Source organism: Nannobrachium achirus (assembly GCF_963921795.1).
Source record: "Nannobrachium achirus genome assembly, chromosome: 9".
Lineage (NCBI taxonomy): Eukaryota > Metazoa > Chordata > Actinopteri > Myctophiformes > Myctophidae > Nannobrachium > Nannobrachium achirus.
The window spans coordinates 33,068,360-33,082,992 of NC_137818.1; positions in this window are offsets into that span (position 1 = coordinate 33,068,360).

Below are 14,633 nucleotides of genomic sequence, written 5' to 3' on the forward strand. Positions count from 1 at the left end.
AATCCGTAAATCTCTGCTCCCATCGACTCACCCAAGGGAGCAGATGTATTCTCTCTCTCCCCCACCTCTCTCTCTCTCTCTCTCTCTCTCTCTCTCTCTCTCTCTCTATCTATCTTTCGCTCTGTCTCTCTCTCCCCCTGCCACAGAAAGAAAGAAAGAAAGAAAGAAAGAAAGAAAGAACCGAGAGAGGGAGAGAGACGAGAGCCTGTTTGCAAACTGCAATGTTGCATAAAGTTAACTTTAAAACAATGCCAACTGCAACACCATGTTAATATTCACTTGTTAACATGAGAAATACAATTATTTATTTATTTTACGTCGCAGCAATGACGTTGGGTAATTTGAGAACCTATACTAGACTCTTAAATAAAACAGAATTAGGAAATTATGAGTTTGACAAACATGCTTTAATACGCTGTCACCGTAACGCTTATATGAGAAATATTTCATGGGCCTGTTTGCTGCTTCGCTCTGGACCTTGAAATTACACTCTTCTTCATTCATTGGAAGCCTCGATGGTAAAGAGAGAGTCATTGAATGCATTTAATAACTTTTATGATTATATTATGACCACATTACCGTTGTCAATTCATCATTTATAGTTTAATGTGGTTAAGTAATTTACTTGATTAGTTCACCAAAGAGATCCTGGCTCTTATTTTGCTCACACAGTAAAATCATCAGTGTTAATTTTACTCTGCGTGAGTTATACTTGGTTGCGTGCCAGCCATGTGCATTGAGCACCGAAAATAGCCGATCTATCTACAAATTACAATCTCCCAACCCATTGCACTGTAATGCCTTGTGAACTTGTACATCAGCTATTTTTTGGCACGACACTAGCCCAGTATATAAATTGCCCTTTAGAGGAAAAAGTGGACACTTTCTCAGTCAAATTAACACTCCGGATTAGTTTTACTGAGCACCAGTTGCATGCCAATTTGATAGGTCCCCAGTGATGTTGTGGTTGTGGTTAATAGTGGCTTACTCTGTCTGCAGGCATGAGTGAAAGTTTATATCAGCATTTAACCCGTGTTTAGCATTATTCTCAGTTACGTGCGAGTGCATGTGTGCGCGCGCGTGTGTGTATTAGTGTGCGTGCGTATATGTGCGTGCGCAAAGACATTCCCATTTCCCAATCACCTGTTATTAACTTCCAATTTGTCAAGTTTCCTGGAGGCAGAATTATGATACCATAAACTACTTGAAAACCACAGCATTTGTGTTGGTATTTGCTACTCTAGTGCCATTCTAGGAAGTTGTAAAGATGGAAATCCATCTTCCTTTGAACTTGTATAGCTCACTAAATATCTGGAAACTGTAGCTTAGTTTTCTTGTAGAACCAGAGAAGTGAAAGTTATACTGCCACATCCTTTACTGCGTGACACTTTATTGGTTCAAAGACTAGGATTTATGTTTTTAATGTGTCCTCAAGCTACAAACACATGGGCTGCATGGCGATATGGATAGAATATCAATTCGCAATATTTTGACCAAATTTAGTGCGATAATAATTATATATTTCCAAAGATTTAAAAAATAACAAAAAAGTAGATCTGCAAGCTCACAATATAATGTAAGCTTGTAGCTATTCTTTACAGGTGTTTAGCAGATACAGGCTCACATTGCACCTTGATGCTAAGCATGTAAACTTGTAGATCTGTTGCAGTATTTTCACATCTTTTAAATCCATGTCAATTTTGACATACCACGATATTGCCATGTCCAAAATACTAGTCTCACAACATCAACATCTTTCGGCCAGCCCCATGCATCAACATGTAAGGATAGCTTAGTTACATCATGCTTACATATGCTTATGCAAAAGTCAGGCATGTTTGGGAAGTTGACAATGCGTGTCTTTTCCTCAAGTATGAAGTGCAGTCTGCAAACTCCAGTCCTTTCATTTCACTCTGCATTGTTTACAGCAATATAGGGCACTGAGCCCATAAATCTTCCCCTTGCTCTGCCAAGACAGGGCCATTTGTATGCACCGTTTTAACCGACAGCATCCTCTGCCCATTAACGTCCTCTCTCCGGCTCTCTCAGTCTCCTCTTATCTGCCCTGCTCTGTCCCATGGAAATACATTAACTGATCCATGCATTCGTTGAAGCCCTGCAAACTAATGCAGGTTTTTGTTAAAAAGGTTAACAGATATCTAATTCGTTGCCAGAAAGCCGGCACGTGCAGAGAAGCTCAACACTTGTTGCAAGGACGTTTTATAACTTTTCCGACATTTCTTTTTCCGACGTGCCTTCCCCCAAGTCTGTTTTAGTGGCACAGATTGCCTTGAGTTCCTGCGTTTACGCTATCGATTATTGGTATGGGGGAATAAGAGTTTATCGATGGTTTCTTTGGCTGTTTGTGTCAGCAACCTAGAGAGCGCAGAAGGTAAGGAGGAATTGTAAAAGGGTTGACACCCAGAGCGACCGGCGCGCTTTTGTGTGAGAGAGAAAAATGATTTATTGCCGTCGAGGCGGTTCAAACAGAGTTCACGGAGAATTGTGGTGGAGGCGCGGAGGAGCTAAATTATGGTCTTGCTGAGCTAGTATATCATAGATTCTATCTCCAATTCAGAGAGTGTGTTCAAGGGTTAGAGGCAAGGAAAACAAACCGAATTTAATTACTTTCTTCCATTTCATTCAACTTAAAGGTTGATGCCTATATGCAGCCCAGTATACAAGTAAATATGAGGGGGGTGCATGGTGGTGCTGATGATGCCGATGATAATAATAATAATAATAGCCTATACTATAACGTGTTTGGGAGTTTACAATATAAATGCATTCAATTAGATGCCATTACATAGATGTATTTCCAATTTTATAAACGTTTGCACAGCTCTGTGACTTTTAGGCCCCCTTAATTCACATGTGATGGGCTGAAATAGGCCTATAGTATACCCGCTTTGGCCAATAAAAATAATGTTATATCATCAGCGTTGTTTGTTAATAAGCTTTATAGCCTCTATAACCATTCATGTATTTTTATCTTCAAAACTAAAAACTAAGCTTTTATAGAATTGTGTTTTTTTTCTCTCTCTCTCCAAATTCACTCCAAAAATAACAACAAAAATCAATCCCATGTGGATCATTACGCAGCCACAAAGCCTTGGCGCATGCATGGCAGAGTGGGCGTGTCCACGCACGTCCTCTGATTGGACGAGCTCAAAACCAAATCATTCCGTGTTTTAATGGAAACATTTCAAGCGTGCAGGGTCAGGTAGAAAGCTCTGGTGACAGTGTGGTGTAAACGGCGTAGTCAACCCCGCATGCACGATCCATCACTCCCCGAGAGACGTTCAGAGAGGGCTTCTCTCGACAGCTTTTTGCTGTGGTGAAACATCAGACGAAAAGCCTATATCATCTAAAGCCGATTTCAGCATAGATTGATAATGGTGCACGAACCGACATCATTCTTCAGAATTCTCCCCTTCTTTTTTTTCTTCTTTTTTTTGGATGGCTTCTTCGTTTAGAGATGTAGTCCTTCAGTTTAGATGTAGAGTTCTGCCTTGTGGAATCCAAGTGAGTGGACATGTGTTTGAAAAATGTGACTGTATACACACACCAGGCCTCAGCCGTTGCAGATAAAGAATAGAGACTCAACCAAAATAGTTGCCAAATATCATTTATTATTTATTTTCCATGGTTTGCGTTGTAAAATGCACATTTTAATTGTATTACACCCTGACACATAGTTGTTGTCCCTCTGAGATCCTCGTTGTAGCCTACCAGAACCGGCGCACAGGAGGTTTTACATAATGCTCTCTTTGTCTCTTTGTCCATCCAACCATGTAAAATACTTTGCTTTTGGTTTGCTTTTACAATTGTGGGGTATAGGCTGTTGATCACTGCCCGACAGAGCCCACTACAGGCATGTAGTGCAATACACATGATGGAATAATAAATGCAAAAATACAGTATATTCCTTATAGCTATTCTTTTAATGATTGTCCCCTTTGTCTTTGTGTGGCAATGACTGTCAACCCTTTGTCTGACCACTCCCAGTGAATCCTATTAAGTCGAAGGCAATACACTTCGAGTGCGGTATCTTTAGCATACTGTAAATAGAAGGCAAGCAAGGTCTTCGATGTGAATGAGCAGGTAAATGCACTGCGCACTTAGCAATTCAAAATAGTCGATTTGTCTTAATAAATACATTAAATAAATAAATAAATGGTAGCGTATACGAGACCAGAATACCAGACGACATCAGGGACAGCAGGGAAATTAGGAAGAATACAAATGCAACAATGAAAATAATTATTTAACGGCATGTTTAATAATGTGATAACACCCCACAACGCTTTTCCTTTTGACATTAAAAAATATTCAAACAAATTAGGCTATTAATTGTTGAGACAGATTGCGTGTAGTCTCGGACACAAGACAATCAGACACAATGCAGGACTATAGCCATTTGATGTGACCTACCACACAAGTTCGGAAGGGGAAGTTTCAAGCCTCGGCTTCTTCTAAAAAATAAGTGTCCTGTCAAAAAGAAATACAGGGTGAAATGAGCACTAAGTTCGTTTCTAATCACTCGGTCGGTTATTATGAGCGCTCACTCCTCTCACTCTCTTCTCTCTCTCTCTCTCTCTCTCTCTCTCTCTCTCTCTCTCTCTCTCTTACACGCGCACGCAGCGCGCGTGCGCGCGACACACACACACACACACACACACACACACACACACACACACACACACACACACACCACAACCCTCTGTCAATGTCTCTCCCTATATAGCCTAAACACATTTCTGCCTTCTTTCACCCTCTCAGAAATTGCATATTGATTAGACTGTTGTTCCCCAGTATTCATATTCTTTTTTTTTTAATCCATAGGGTGAAGCAGTGCTCGCTGCATATAGAGAAGCTTGTCTGAAGAAATATCACATGCAGAAAGCTCGTCCGGCGCCTCAAGTTGCCAGCAGAATATTTTGCAACTCCAGTGTGCAGTCATTGGAGGATGGCACCACGTGACCATGGCACCCTTCTGGTAAATATTATTCAAATGTTCCACATGTTTATTCCGAGTCATCCTCCCTTTATGCATGTACTGTACTGTATGCTTTCAGCTTAATTGCGAGGGGATATTAAGACTAGACAACCTATAGCTCTTTCACCACTGTTGAGGGATTAATTGTTTCATTTATTTTTTGTCTGTATGGACCCCCAACAGTATTTCCAGTTGCAGCTGCACAGCAACACTTTCACTATGTGCTCTGGACAGGTGCCAAAAGTGAACACGGCCTGCAGTGGAGGAAGAGGCCCAGTCATGCAACTTAACCAGCAGAACATGACCTTCTCTTCTGTCCATGTCAGTTCCAGGTTGAACCCGGATGAACAGTTTGGGTGCCCACTGGAATCTCTGGATCAGGACCATGGCAAGGACAAGGTGGACACCAGGAACACGAGCTGCAGTCCATTCACCATCTGCCGTCCAGGATTAATCTTTCCCTGGATGAATCCAAGGACAACTGACTCAAATCAATCAGGTAATTCAGATTTTTGGGGGGTGGGTGTGTGTCTGTTCAAGGTTAACCACTTGAACATTATAGCATCCCTATTTTGGGACAAACGTTTGGCGGAAATATTAGATCTACATTACAAGCTCGCAGCGCGTCTCATTGCAACACGTGATCACAAAGGCTGCTGTAGATGGTGTGAGCTTGTTGGTCTTTTCTGCAACGAGATTTGGTGTAGAGGGGAAAAAAGGAACAGACCAAGTATCCCATATAAGTTACAAAGTAACTCTAACATTAATGTTGGAATAACGGGCACATTTTGATGTAGAGGTTTTTATTTTGTATGTTATCACTGTGTAAGTGATTTATCAAAGTGAAATGTTGGCATTAATCAAAAAATATTAGGACAATGAGAAGCTCCCTTCTCCCAAATCTTTCACATTTGATGCCACATTGTATTAAAGGACCATTTCACCTCTGGGACAACCAGATCTTATTTTATTGTTGTTTGGGACACGATCAGCGCAAGTTATCTTTTGTGTTCAATCTGTGTTTTTAGATATTTTAGTATTTCAGCATGCTACAAAGCATTATATGATGCATTTTGCATCATATGATACTTTGTAGCATGCTTCAATGATGCATTGTGCATCATATGATGCTTTGTAGCATGCTGAAATACTAAAATATCTAAAAACACAGATTGAACACAAAAAATAACTCAGGATTGTGTTGATCGTGTCCCAAACAACAATAAAATAAGATCTGGTTGTCCCAGAGGTGAAATAGTCCTTTAAGACAACAAGCAAAACTCTGCTGTAGCCTAATGGTATCAAATCTGTAAACATCAAAATAACCTAAATCTGTCATCTTCATTAATGATATAACCATAGTTAAATTGATTTTCTCCATACTAGAATGTGTAGTCTCTCACTCCCCTCTAAGGTGTACACATGCATGAATATGAATATTATATCTAGGTAACCAAAATATTAACTTTGTGGATTAATCTTACACCCAGTAATTCAGTACTGAAGACATAATATAGCATGTATAGGCAACACAAAGCTATTAAAGCTAGTATGTCAGAGTCAGTTACAATGGCAATTCATATTTTTCCACATCAACATCTCCCTATATGATTTTTTTTATATCAATCAAAAAAGACTAACCCAACAAATTGCATAAATAGCTATATAGTCAGCCCTAACAGCAGAACCGTTGCCTCTTTATGTGAATATGGGCCTTATTTAATCTCCATTAACAACTGTATGCTGTATTGTTATCAACTGAGAGCTGGTATTGCTCATATACATGTCAAATGGAATCTCTAATGGTGGTTATTTTCAGTGTAGGTCCCAAGGTACCTTTTAAGTGACTGAGATGGGGATTTGACAGGTCTGCTTCCGTGTGTGGCTGTGATTAATGTGGGCTGTCATCCAGCGGTAGTGGCGTCAGATGTTTCCCCCAGACTGTTTCTTCGGGAGCTAACTTTCCCCCGAACACATGACAGAATAGACAGCGAGTCTTGTACACTGTCTAAGGCATGACTGTATACACAGGAAAGGCTTAGGGGTCCACTTGATCGTAGGAGTGATTGGTAGGGGATTAACACTGGGCTTACCGGTACTTGATCTAGCTTGGAAATCTTATAAAGAGTTTTACATCTTTTATGACAGACTCATCAGTTAATTTGACGCTGCCTTTTTTATGTCCTTGTTTTACTAATGCACTTTCCTTTTTGGCACCAGTCGGTGGTGGTCCAGAGGAGGGTCTCCCAGGCGGAGTCAGAGATGGCGGCAGGAGGGAGCGGACAGCCTTCACCAACAGCCAGCTGCTGGAGCTGGAGAAGGAGTTCCACTTCAGCCCGTACCTGTGCCGGCCTCGGAGGATCGAGATGGCCGCCGGGCTGCGGCTCACCGACCGGCAGGTCAAGATCTGGTTCCAGAACCGCAGGATGAGGTACAAGAGGGAGCACGGGGACAGGAGGATCGGTAGGCCTTGCCAGTGGGTCCCACACGCCGTAACCCGCAGCCCGGGTTCGCATGTTGGACACTTGACGTTCCCAGGCGCATGCCTTGTCAGAACCTCCTCCTCCAACTCCTCCAATCTGCAATTTGTGGATTGCGATCAGAGGTCTTCGCCTCTTGGCCCTCAAAGTGAGACCAACAGCAGCCAATATATTTGTGTTAACCGTGTGGACGTGTCCCATCCCAACTGTTTACCCCCATCTGTTGCAGATGGCGCACTGTCATCCTCTACTGGCACAGATAGTTGTCAATATCACCAAGCTGTTATTTCAAAACCGGTCCTGGGGTTCAGTGATGCCCATCCATCCTCTTACAGTCATCAGGATATCATTGACACAGCTACTCTTCCTTATTTGTAAAAGATTAACAGAGGTCTGGTTAACATCCAGCACTGAGATCCCCTCAGGTTTCCCTTCTGCTACTCATTGAACTTTTTAATTAGATTATATGAACTTGTTTTAATTACAGAATAACCATAGAGATGTAATTGTTTTTACTCAATCATGGCCACTGAAGACAGTGCGTCTTCCAGTAGCTGTACTTGCTGCCTAGATTACACATAATAGCATGCACAAGACATTTCACAAAAATATTCCAGCAATAAAATAAGAAGTGGTTCCTTTCGCTGTAGTTTCGTGACTGTTGCATTTGTATTGTGCATGGTTGGTGCATGTTTAAATCATACTATACTGTAAGTCAATTTTGTATTTTCTTCTATTGTCAGATAATAGGTAAGTGGTTGTGCAACGGCTGTTTGTATATATCAAATTATGCCAATTTTCATGTTGTGATTATGTACTGTAAATAGATCATTTGTGTAAGATGGCTAAACTGTGAAATGCACAAAAGTATGTTCATATTGAATGACGTTATATTTTTGTTACAGCCATTAAAGGATACAATACGTCTTTGATACTGTTCCTGATTAATTGAGATGTCATATACATGCTTAATAAATGCATTTGGGGAAACTGTGGCCCTTGTGTAATGTTTACCCCATTCATTGCTTATTAGAATTAGATATTTCCTTTTTTTTTTCTTAGCAGCAATAGTAGTTTATGATTAAGGAGTCCTGGATTACTTCCCAAAAGAAAAAAGAAAAACGAGAATGATTCCGTAATCAAATTACAACATGCTTTAGATTCATTGAGAACTCAACGATATTGTGCATTCATGTTGCACAATCTTGCCACACAAGCCTCTCCCTCGCTCCTGCCTCCAAGTTCCCTACCATTAATCATTAAGACAAGGCAGTCTTTACAGCACTCTAACCACAAGCTCTGAACCCAGTGGGCGCCATGACAAGATCTCTAGCCTCCTCTTTCCCAACTCTCGCCTTTTCAAAAGGCAAATTGTAGTGTGGCAAGTTGGGGCTGGCTTCCCTCTCGGGGGGCATGTTAGTTGCAATGGCTTAGGAGCCCTTCCTGCAATACATAGGCCACCGCAGACCAATAAGGTTCACGATATATTCCTGTAAAGGCACGGCAAGGAGTCTTAAACAACAGTCACCGTGCCAGTCTGACATGTTGACTTTTAGCTGTGAGCCCTATCTATCTATATTATAGATGTTGTATTCCTGTGTTTTATTTTCAACATTCCTAGTTTCATAATGGTAAATTACACACCTGGGACATTTAGCATTTATTTGACAGAAATGGGTCACAGTTTCTCTGGGGTCTCAACAATCATATACGCCAAAGATAGACAGTAGCTTTCATGACCATGACAAAGGCCCCAAACTTTCTCATATACTTATAATATTACCCACCTTACTGTCAATAAATGACATAAAATCACACATATTTTAGACATGCTGACCGTTCTACAATATATCCCAAACTGTAATGAGCTGTGATTGAGGACAATTGACATCCATGGGCCACCATTCTGGACAAGAGCCAAGCCAAATCGCACAAGGGAGAGAAAGAAAACCACTGTGCAAAGGTTAGATGTTCATGCAGGATGGATGGAAATGCCTATATAATAAGAGCAAATGAGAGCCTTGTCCCTCGCACAGCTTCACTTCAATGACAGTATAAGTGCACGAGATCAAGTGCTCATGAAGGACCAATACAAACACATCAAACCTGAAGTGGGAATGGCTGAACGTTGGTGCTAGATCACAGCCAGGAGAAGGGGCAGGGCAGCTTGGCCGGCAGGCAGGCATGAGTGGCCACAGAGGTTGTGTTAAATTCCCAGACACTTCTATACTGAACTGTATAGATCAGGGGTCTTCAACAGGGGGTCCAGGACCCCTTAGGGGGTGCTCAGAGTTACTACAGGGGGTCCTCCAAATCTTTGTGTGATAGAAACTTTTTCCCCCCCTTTTTATATTAACCACTTGAACCCTAGCATCTTTATTCTGAGAACTTTAGCCAAAAATAGCAGATCTACAAGCTCACAACGCCTCGCAGAGCTTGTAGATCAGCTATTTTTGGCAAAGAGCTTTGGAGGGGGAAAAGAGCAGAGAAAAGTCAAGTTTATTAAGTATTGACGGTTCAAGTGGTTAAATATCTGAAAACCCACATTAACATGAATCCAAAATACACTGATGATCGTGCTGTCAAACAATGAAACTATATGGAATCTACGATAAGGTTGTGGGGGTCCCTGCTGGTCCCTCATCTCTCTCTCAACTAAGGGGTCCTTGGCCTGAAAACGTTGAAGACCCCTGGTATAGATAGATAGGTGTGCAGGTTGTGTGATCATGGTCCAGTTATTCAGGACAGTATATTTGATATTCACAGAAGGTGACAACAGTCAGGGATGCAGAAGGACTTGTGTGACTCAATGTGTTAAGCACCAAGATAAATGCTCAAGTTACAACTTAGATGTGTATTTAAATGTCATTTCCACAGGAAAGCTTTAAAAGCTTAAAGGGATATTCCACTTTCAAAAAAACTCTGCCTTGCTTGGGTCTGCCTCCCCAGGCCCAGGTCCTCTCCACACACACAACCATTGTAACTTCAAACTTCATTTTAACCATGATAGATTCATTAAAAACACCCATTATTTTTTCTGGTGACTCATACTACCCTCCTAATACGTGAGCAGGCCGTGTTTTTCCATAACATTTTTCATTTATTTTTAATCATTTTGTTTTGTATTTAATTTTTCTCATTTTCCCAAAGAATTATTAAAAATAAATGAAAAAGGTTATTGAGAAAACACGGCCTGCTCACGTATTGGGAGGGTAGTATGAGTCACCAGAAAAATAATGGGTGTTTTTAAATCTATCATGATTAAAATGAAGTTTGAAGTTACAATGGGTGTGTGTGGGGAGAGGCCCTGAGCCTGGGGGGGCAGATAACATTTACATCAAATATCTAAATAATATTGAATGAAGTAAATTAAAAACTGTTCAGGGTGTTCATAAAAGCCTGATTAGACGATAAAATGACCAAACGTTTTTTTGAAAGTGGAATATCCCTTTAATTATCTTGCTCCCAGTGTAAGATTCAAGATTCAATCATTTATGACCATTTCAATGAAACGTGATAGGAATTTGTCTTGGTGTGTGATCCTCGAGGTAGGCAAAACAATGTGCAAAATTTATGTGTTCAGTATTACCTTGCTGAAGGATGTGCGTTCAGTTCCCTCAATGTAACGTGAGATTTTTTAGCCAATTTCCTGGGGAAAGATTGAAAGGCTCTTGTAGAACAAGTACTAATGGTCTCAGTTACTCAGTGCGTTCAGGACTCGGCTGAGTCCTTTACAGCCCCCCAACTTTAAAGGAATATGACATATTTTGGCAAATACAACTTTTGATCTACATAGAGTCTGACTAGATAAGATCAATACCACTGTAACCTCTGCATTTGGTACAAAGATAGCTTTGGTCCTCGTGCTAATTAGTTCTAGCAGAAAGCAGGTGGAAGCCACTATAGCCTGTAAAGTGAGGAATCGAAGCAACTCCAAAGCTGGTCTATTTAAACTACATCTCGTATTGTGTGTGGAACTAATATTAAAAAAGGTCACAGTGTGTTTTAGTGGTTTTACTATATATCTTTTTACAATCACCACAATAACAAACCACTGTGACATTGTAGTATTTTAGGTACACAGCACACAATACATACACATGATGCTGTGTGTAAATAGACCAGCTTTGGATTTGCTGGAAGGTATATTTCCTCCTCACAGAGCAGGTTAGTGGTTCCCACCTCATTGGCGCTGAAGCAAATTAGCACGAGCACAAGGCTATATTTATACGGAACGCACAGAGGTGAAAATGTATAGATCTTCTTGTCAGACTCTGGTAGTGGATAAGTAGGTTGATTTAAAGGTGATTTGCCAAAATGCCAAAATCAAATAAACTAAAGGTTGAAAACCGCTAGGAAAACAAGTATATATTCTCGGCAGTAGACAGACAATTAGATAGATATCTAACTGATTGAAAGTTGTTAGACACTTAAACCCTATATAGGACCAGGGTCCAGCAGGGCTCTATACTAGGCAATAGATCAGCTACCTTTTTTCTCTCTACACCAAATCTCTTTACAGGAAAAAAAGCAGCTCCTTTGGCAATGTGTCACGATGCAATGCATTGCTAAAATGTTACCTACAGCCATTTAAACACCAAACTGTATGGAGCAGGCACAGGTAGCTCTTGACCACAGTGAAGGATAGTCCTGGGCTAAATGTCAAGAAACCAGGTTGTCGCCTATACAACAGTGGTTCTCAAAGTGGATTTCAGGGACTCTCTAGGTTCCTTTATGGAGGTCTAAATTGGCCCTCACAAGTCTGTAACTTCATTCTTTCGACATGGGTGAATGTTAACCTGGTGAAAAGCTAAACTGACGACGTGGGTGAATGTTAACCTCTATGCCTAAACCTATAACCCAAACCCTAACCCTAACCTCAGTAACCCTGACGTGGATGAGTATCTATAACCTGCCGACGCTCATAGTCGAAAGAATGACCCATCGAAAGAGCGAGTTTTCCCCACTTTGACAGTGTAAGGTATGACAAAGTTCAATGTTGAAAATGAATGGTTTCCCCCTTTAACTCTGACAGTGTACAACTCCTCTAAGAACCACCCCCCCCCCCTTCTGTGTTGCCTAGAACTGGAAGATTGATTGTGGTTTGCAAGGCAAAGTACACTTGATGACATCATCAAAGTGTACTTTAAAGTTTGAGAAAAGTTTTTTTAGAAAAGTTAGAGACACTGGCCTACAACATCCTCACGGACATCCCCCTCTAACGACAACAGGAGGCACTGTGCTGAAACTCATCGTGGGTCAGTTCCCTCAAGAAGAAACAGGGCTTAGATAGTCACCTAAATGTGGCCCATTCATTCGGAGGGTTTAGCCTCACCAAGACCGGGCAGCGAGAGTAATTGTCAGGTATGCTTTGCCCAAACAACTCCAAGAGTGTAGTCTTTAATGTAGTGCACTTGTCACTAATCAAACTCACTACCCTGGCCAAAGTGGATAACTCTCTGGTAACCCTCAGTGTGAACTGAGACAGAATGGGAGAACAATGCTGCAGCTTGTTGCTCCCGAAACTCAATTTCAGCTGCATTAGTTGACATGTCAGAGAGTAAATGTAACTTGTTTCTAGAGCATTGGGATCAACAATATAGTATGATGCCAACATATGTGAATTATGTCCATCTACCCACTATGGGCCCGGGGTGCCTGCATGGTGGCTCCGGTGGTTGGTGAGTGGACTATGTGTTCCTTTGTGGGTGCAAGGATCCAGGTTCGGGTCTCTAGCCTTGGATACCTGTCTCTCTGCACTAACCGGTCGGAATGAGGCATAATGTGGCAAAATAAATATTTCTTAACACCATAAACTCTACGTCATCACAAAATTGAATCATGTGGATCTCAGGATCCACATGGGAACAGGGTAGATCCTGAATGTGGATCTCGGACTTCATGTGACCAGCCTGTGATGTCAGATATCTACAGTATGTATATGACTCCACAGGCAAGATTTCAGCCCAATCCAAGCGCTTTAACTTCCCTTTTAAAATGAATGTAAATATATTTCAAAAGGTAAAAAAGAAAAACATTATGTGAAAACAAATTAGTGGAGGTACCTCTTTGGACTACTGGCAGTGTACAACGTTTGGTGCTGATCTGTTTAGCAGTTTGTGAGATTGGCTAGGACAGTGGATCTGAGATTATGAATTCACAACATTTGTGGCGGCTTAGCTCAGGGGTAGAGAAACTGGTATTAGAGCACGAAGGGTATAAATCCCGAAGGGTTCCCAGTTCGAATCCGGGCTCCCCCTGAGTTAATGTCGAAGGGTCCTTGGGCAAGACTCTGAACCCCTAATTGCCTCCGGTGAGTAGTTTGGTGCCTTGCATGGCTTCCTCCGCCACCGGTGTATGAATGTGTGTGTGAATGGGTGAATGTAATGCACAATCTATGTAAAGCGCTTTGGATTAAAAGCGCTATATAAATGCACCATTTACCATTTACCATTTATTTGTGTAGTACCCATTTTCAGAAACATTTACTTCCTTGGCCCACCTGCAGCCCATGCCCAAGAAATGTGGTGTGGTTCATATTATTCACTAAACCTCCCCTGTTTCCATGGATTGGATCCTGCAGTTCTCACCTGGACTCACTAATTAAAGGCCTGCTCTGTATTATGCTGCCGGTTACATGTCTCCATTCCGACATGTCATGTCTCCATTCCGACACTAACCCTATCTCTTACCCTAACCCTAACCTCTATGGAAGTGTTGCCACTCCGACAATAAGAAGTCAATGTCGGAATGGAGACATGTCGGAATGGAGAGAGCCCCCCTATGCTGCTAAGTCTACAGTGTGTCCCCTTAGGGAGGGTGAATCTATCATTTCCGCTTCTGCTAAAACTCCCCACCGTCTCCATTTTCGAGGGGAGTGAGTGGTTGTCCATGACCATGAATGCGTTCAGCTTCCTCGCAATACACACCTTTGTCACCTCCTCCGCCTGTCTGGACTCCAGAGTAGCCACAGCGAGGGAGCCAGCTTTCGTGACCAGCCTGTATATGTTGCTTGTGTCCCCGGCATTAATGTGAACCCCCAGCATGCAATCGAAAAGAAGAGGGCACTAGTCATCATTACAGACTGAACATCTGAAGCTTCCTGTTGCACACCCGAAGGACCTCAGCCTCCTCAGAAAGAACAGAATCTACTC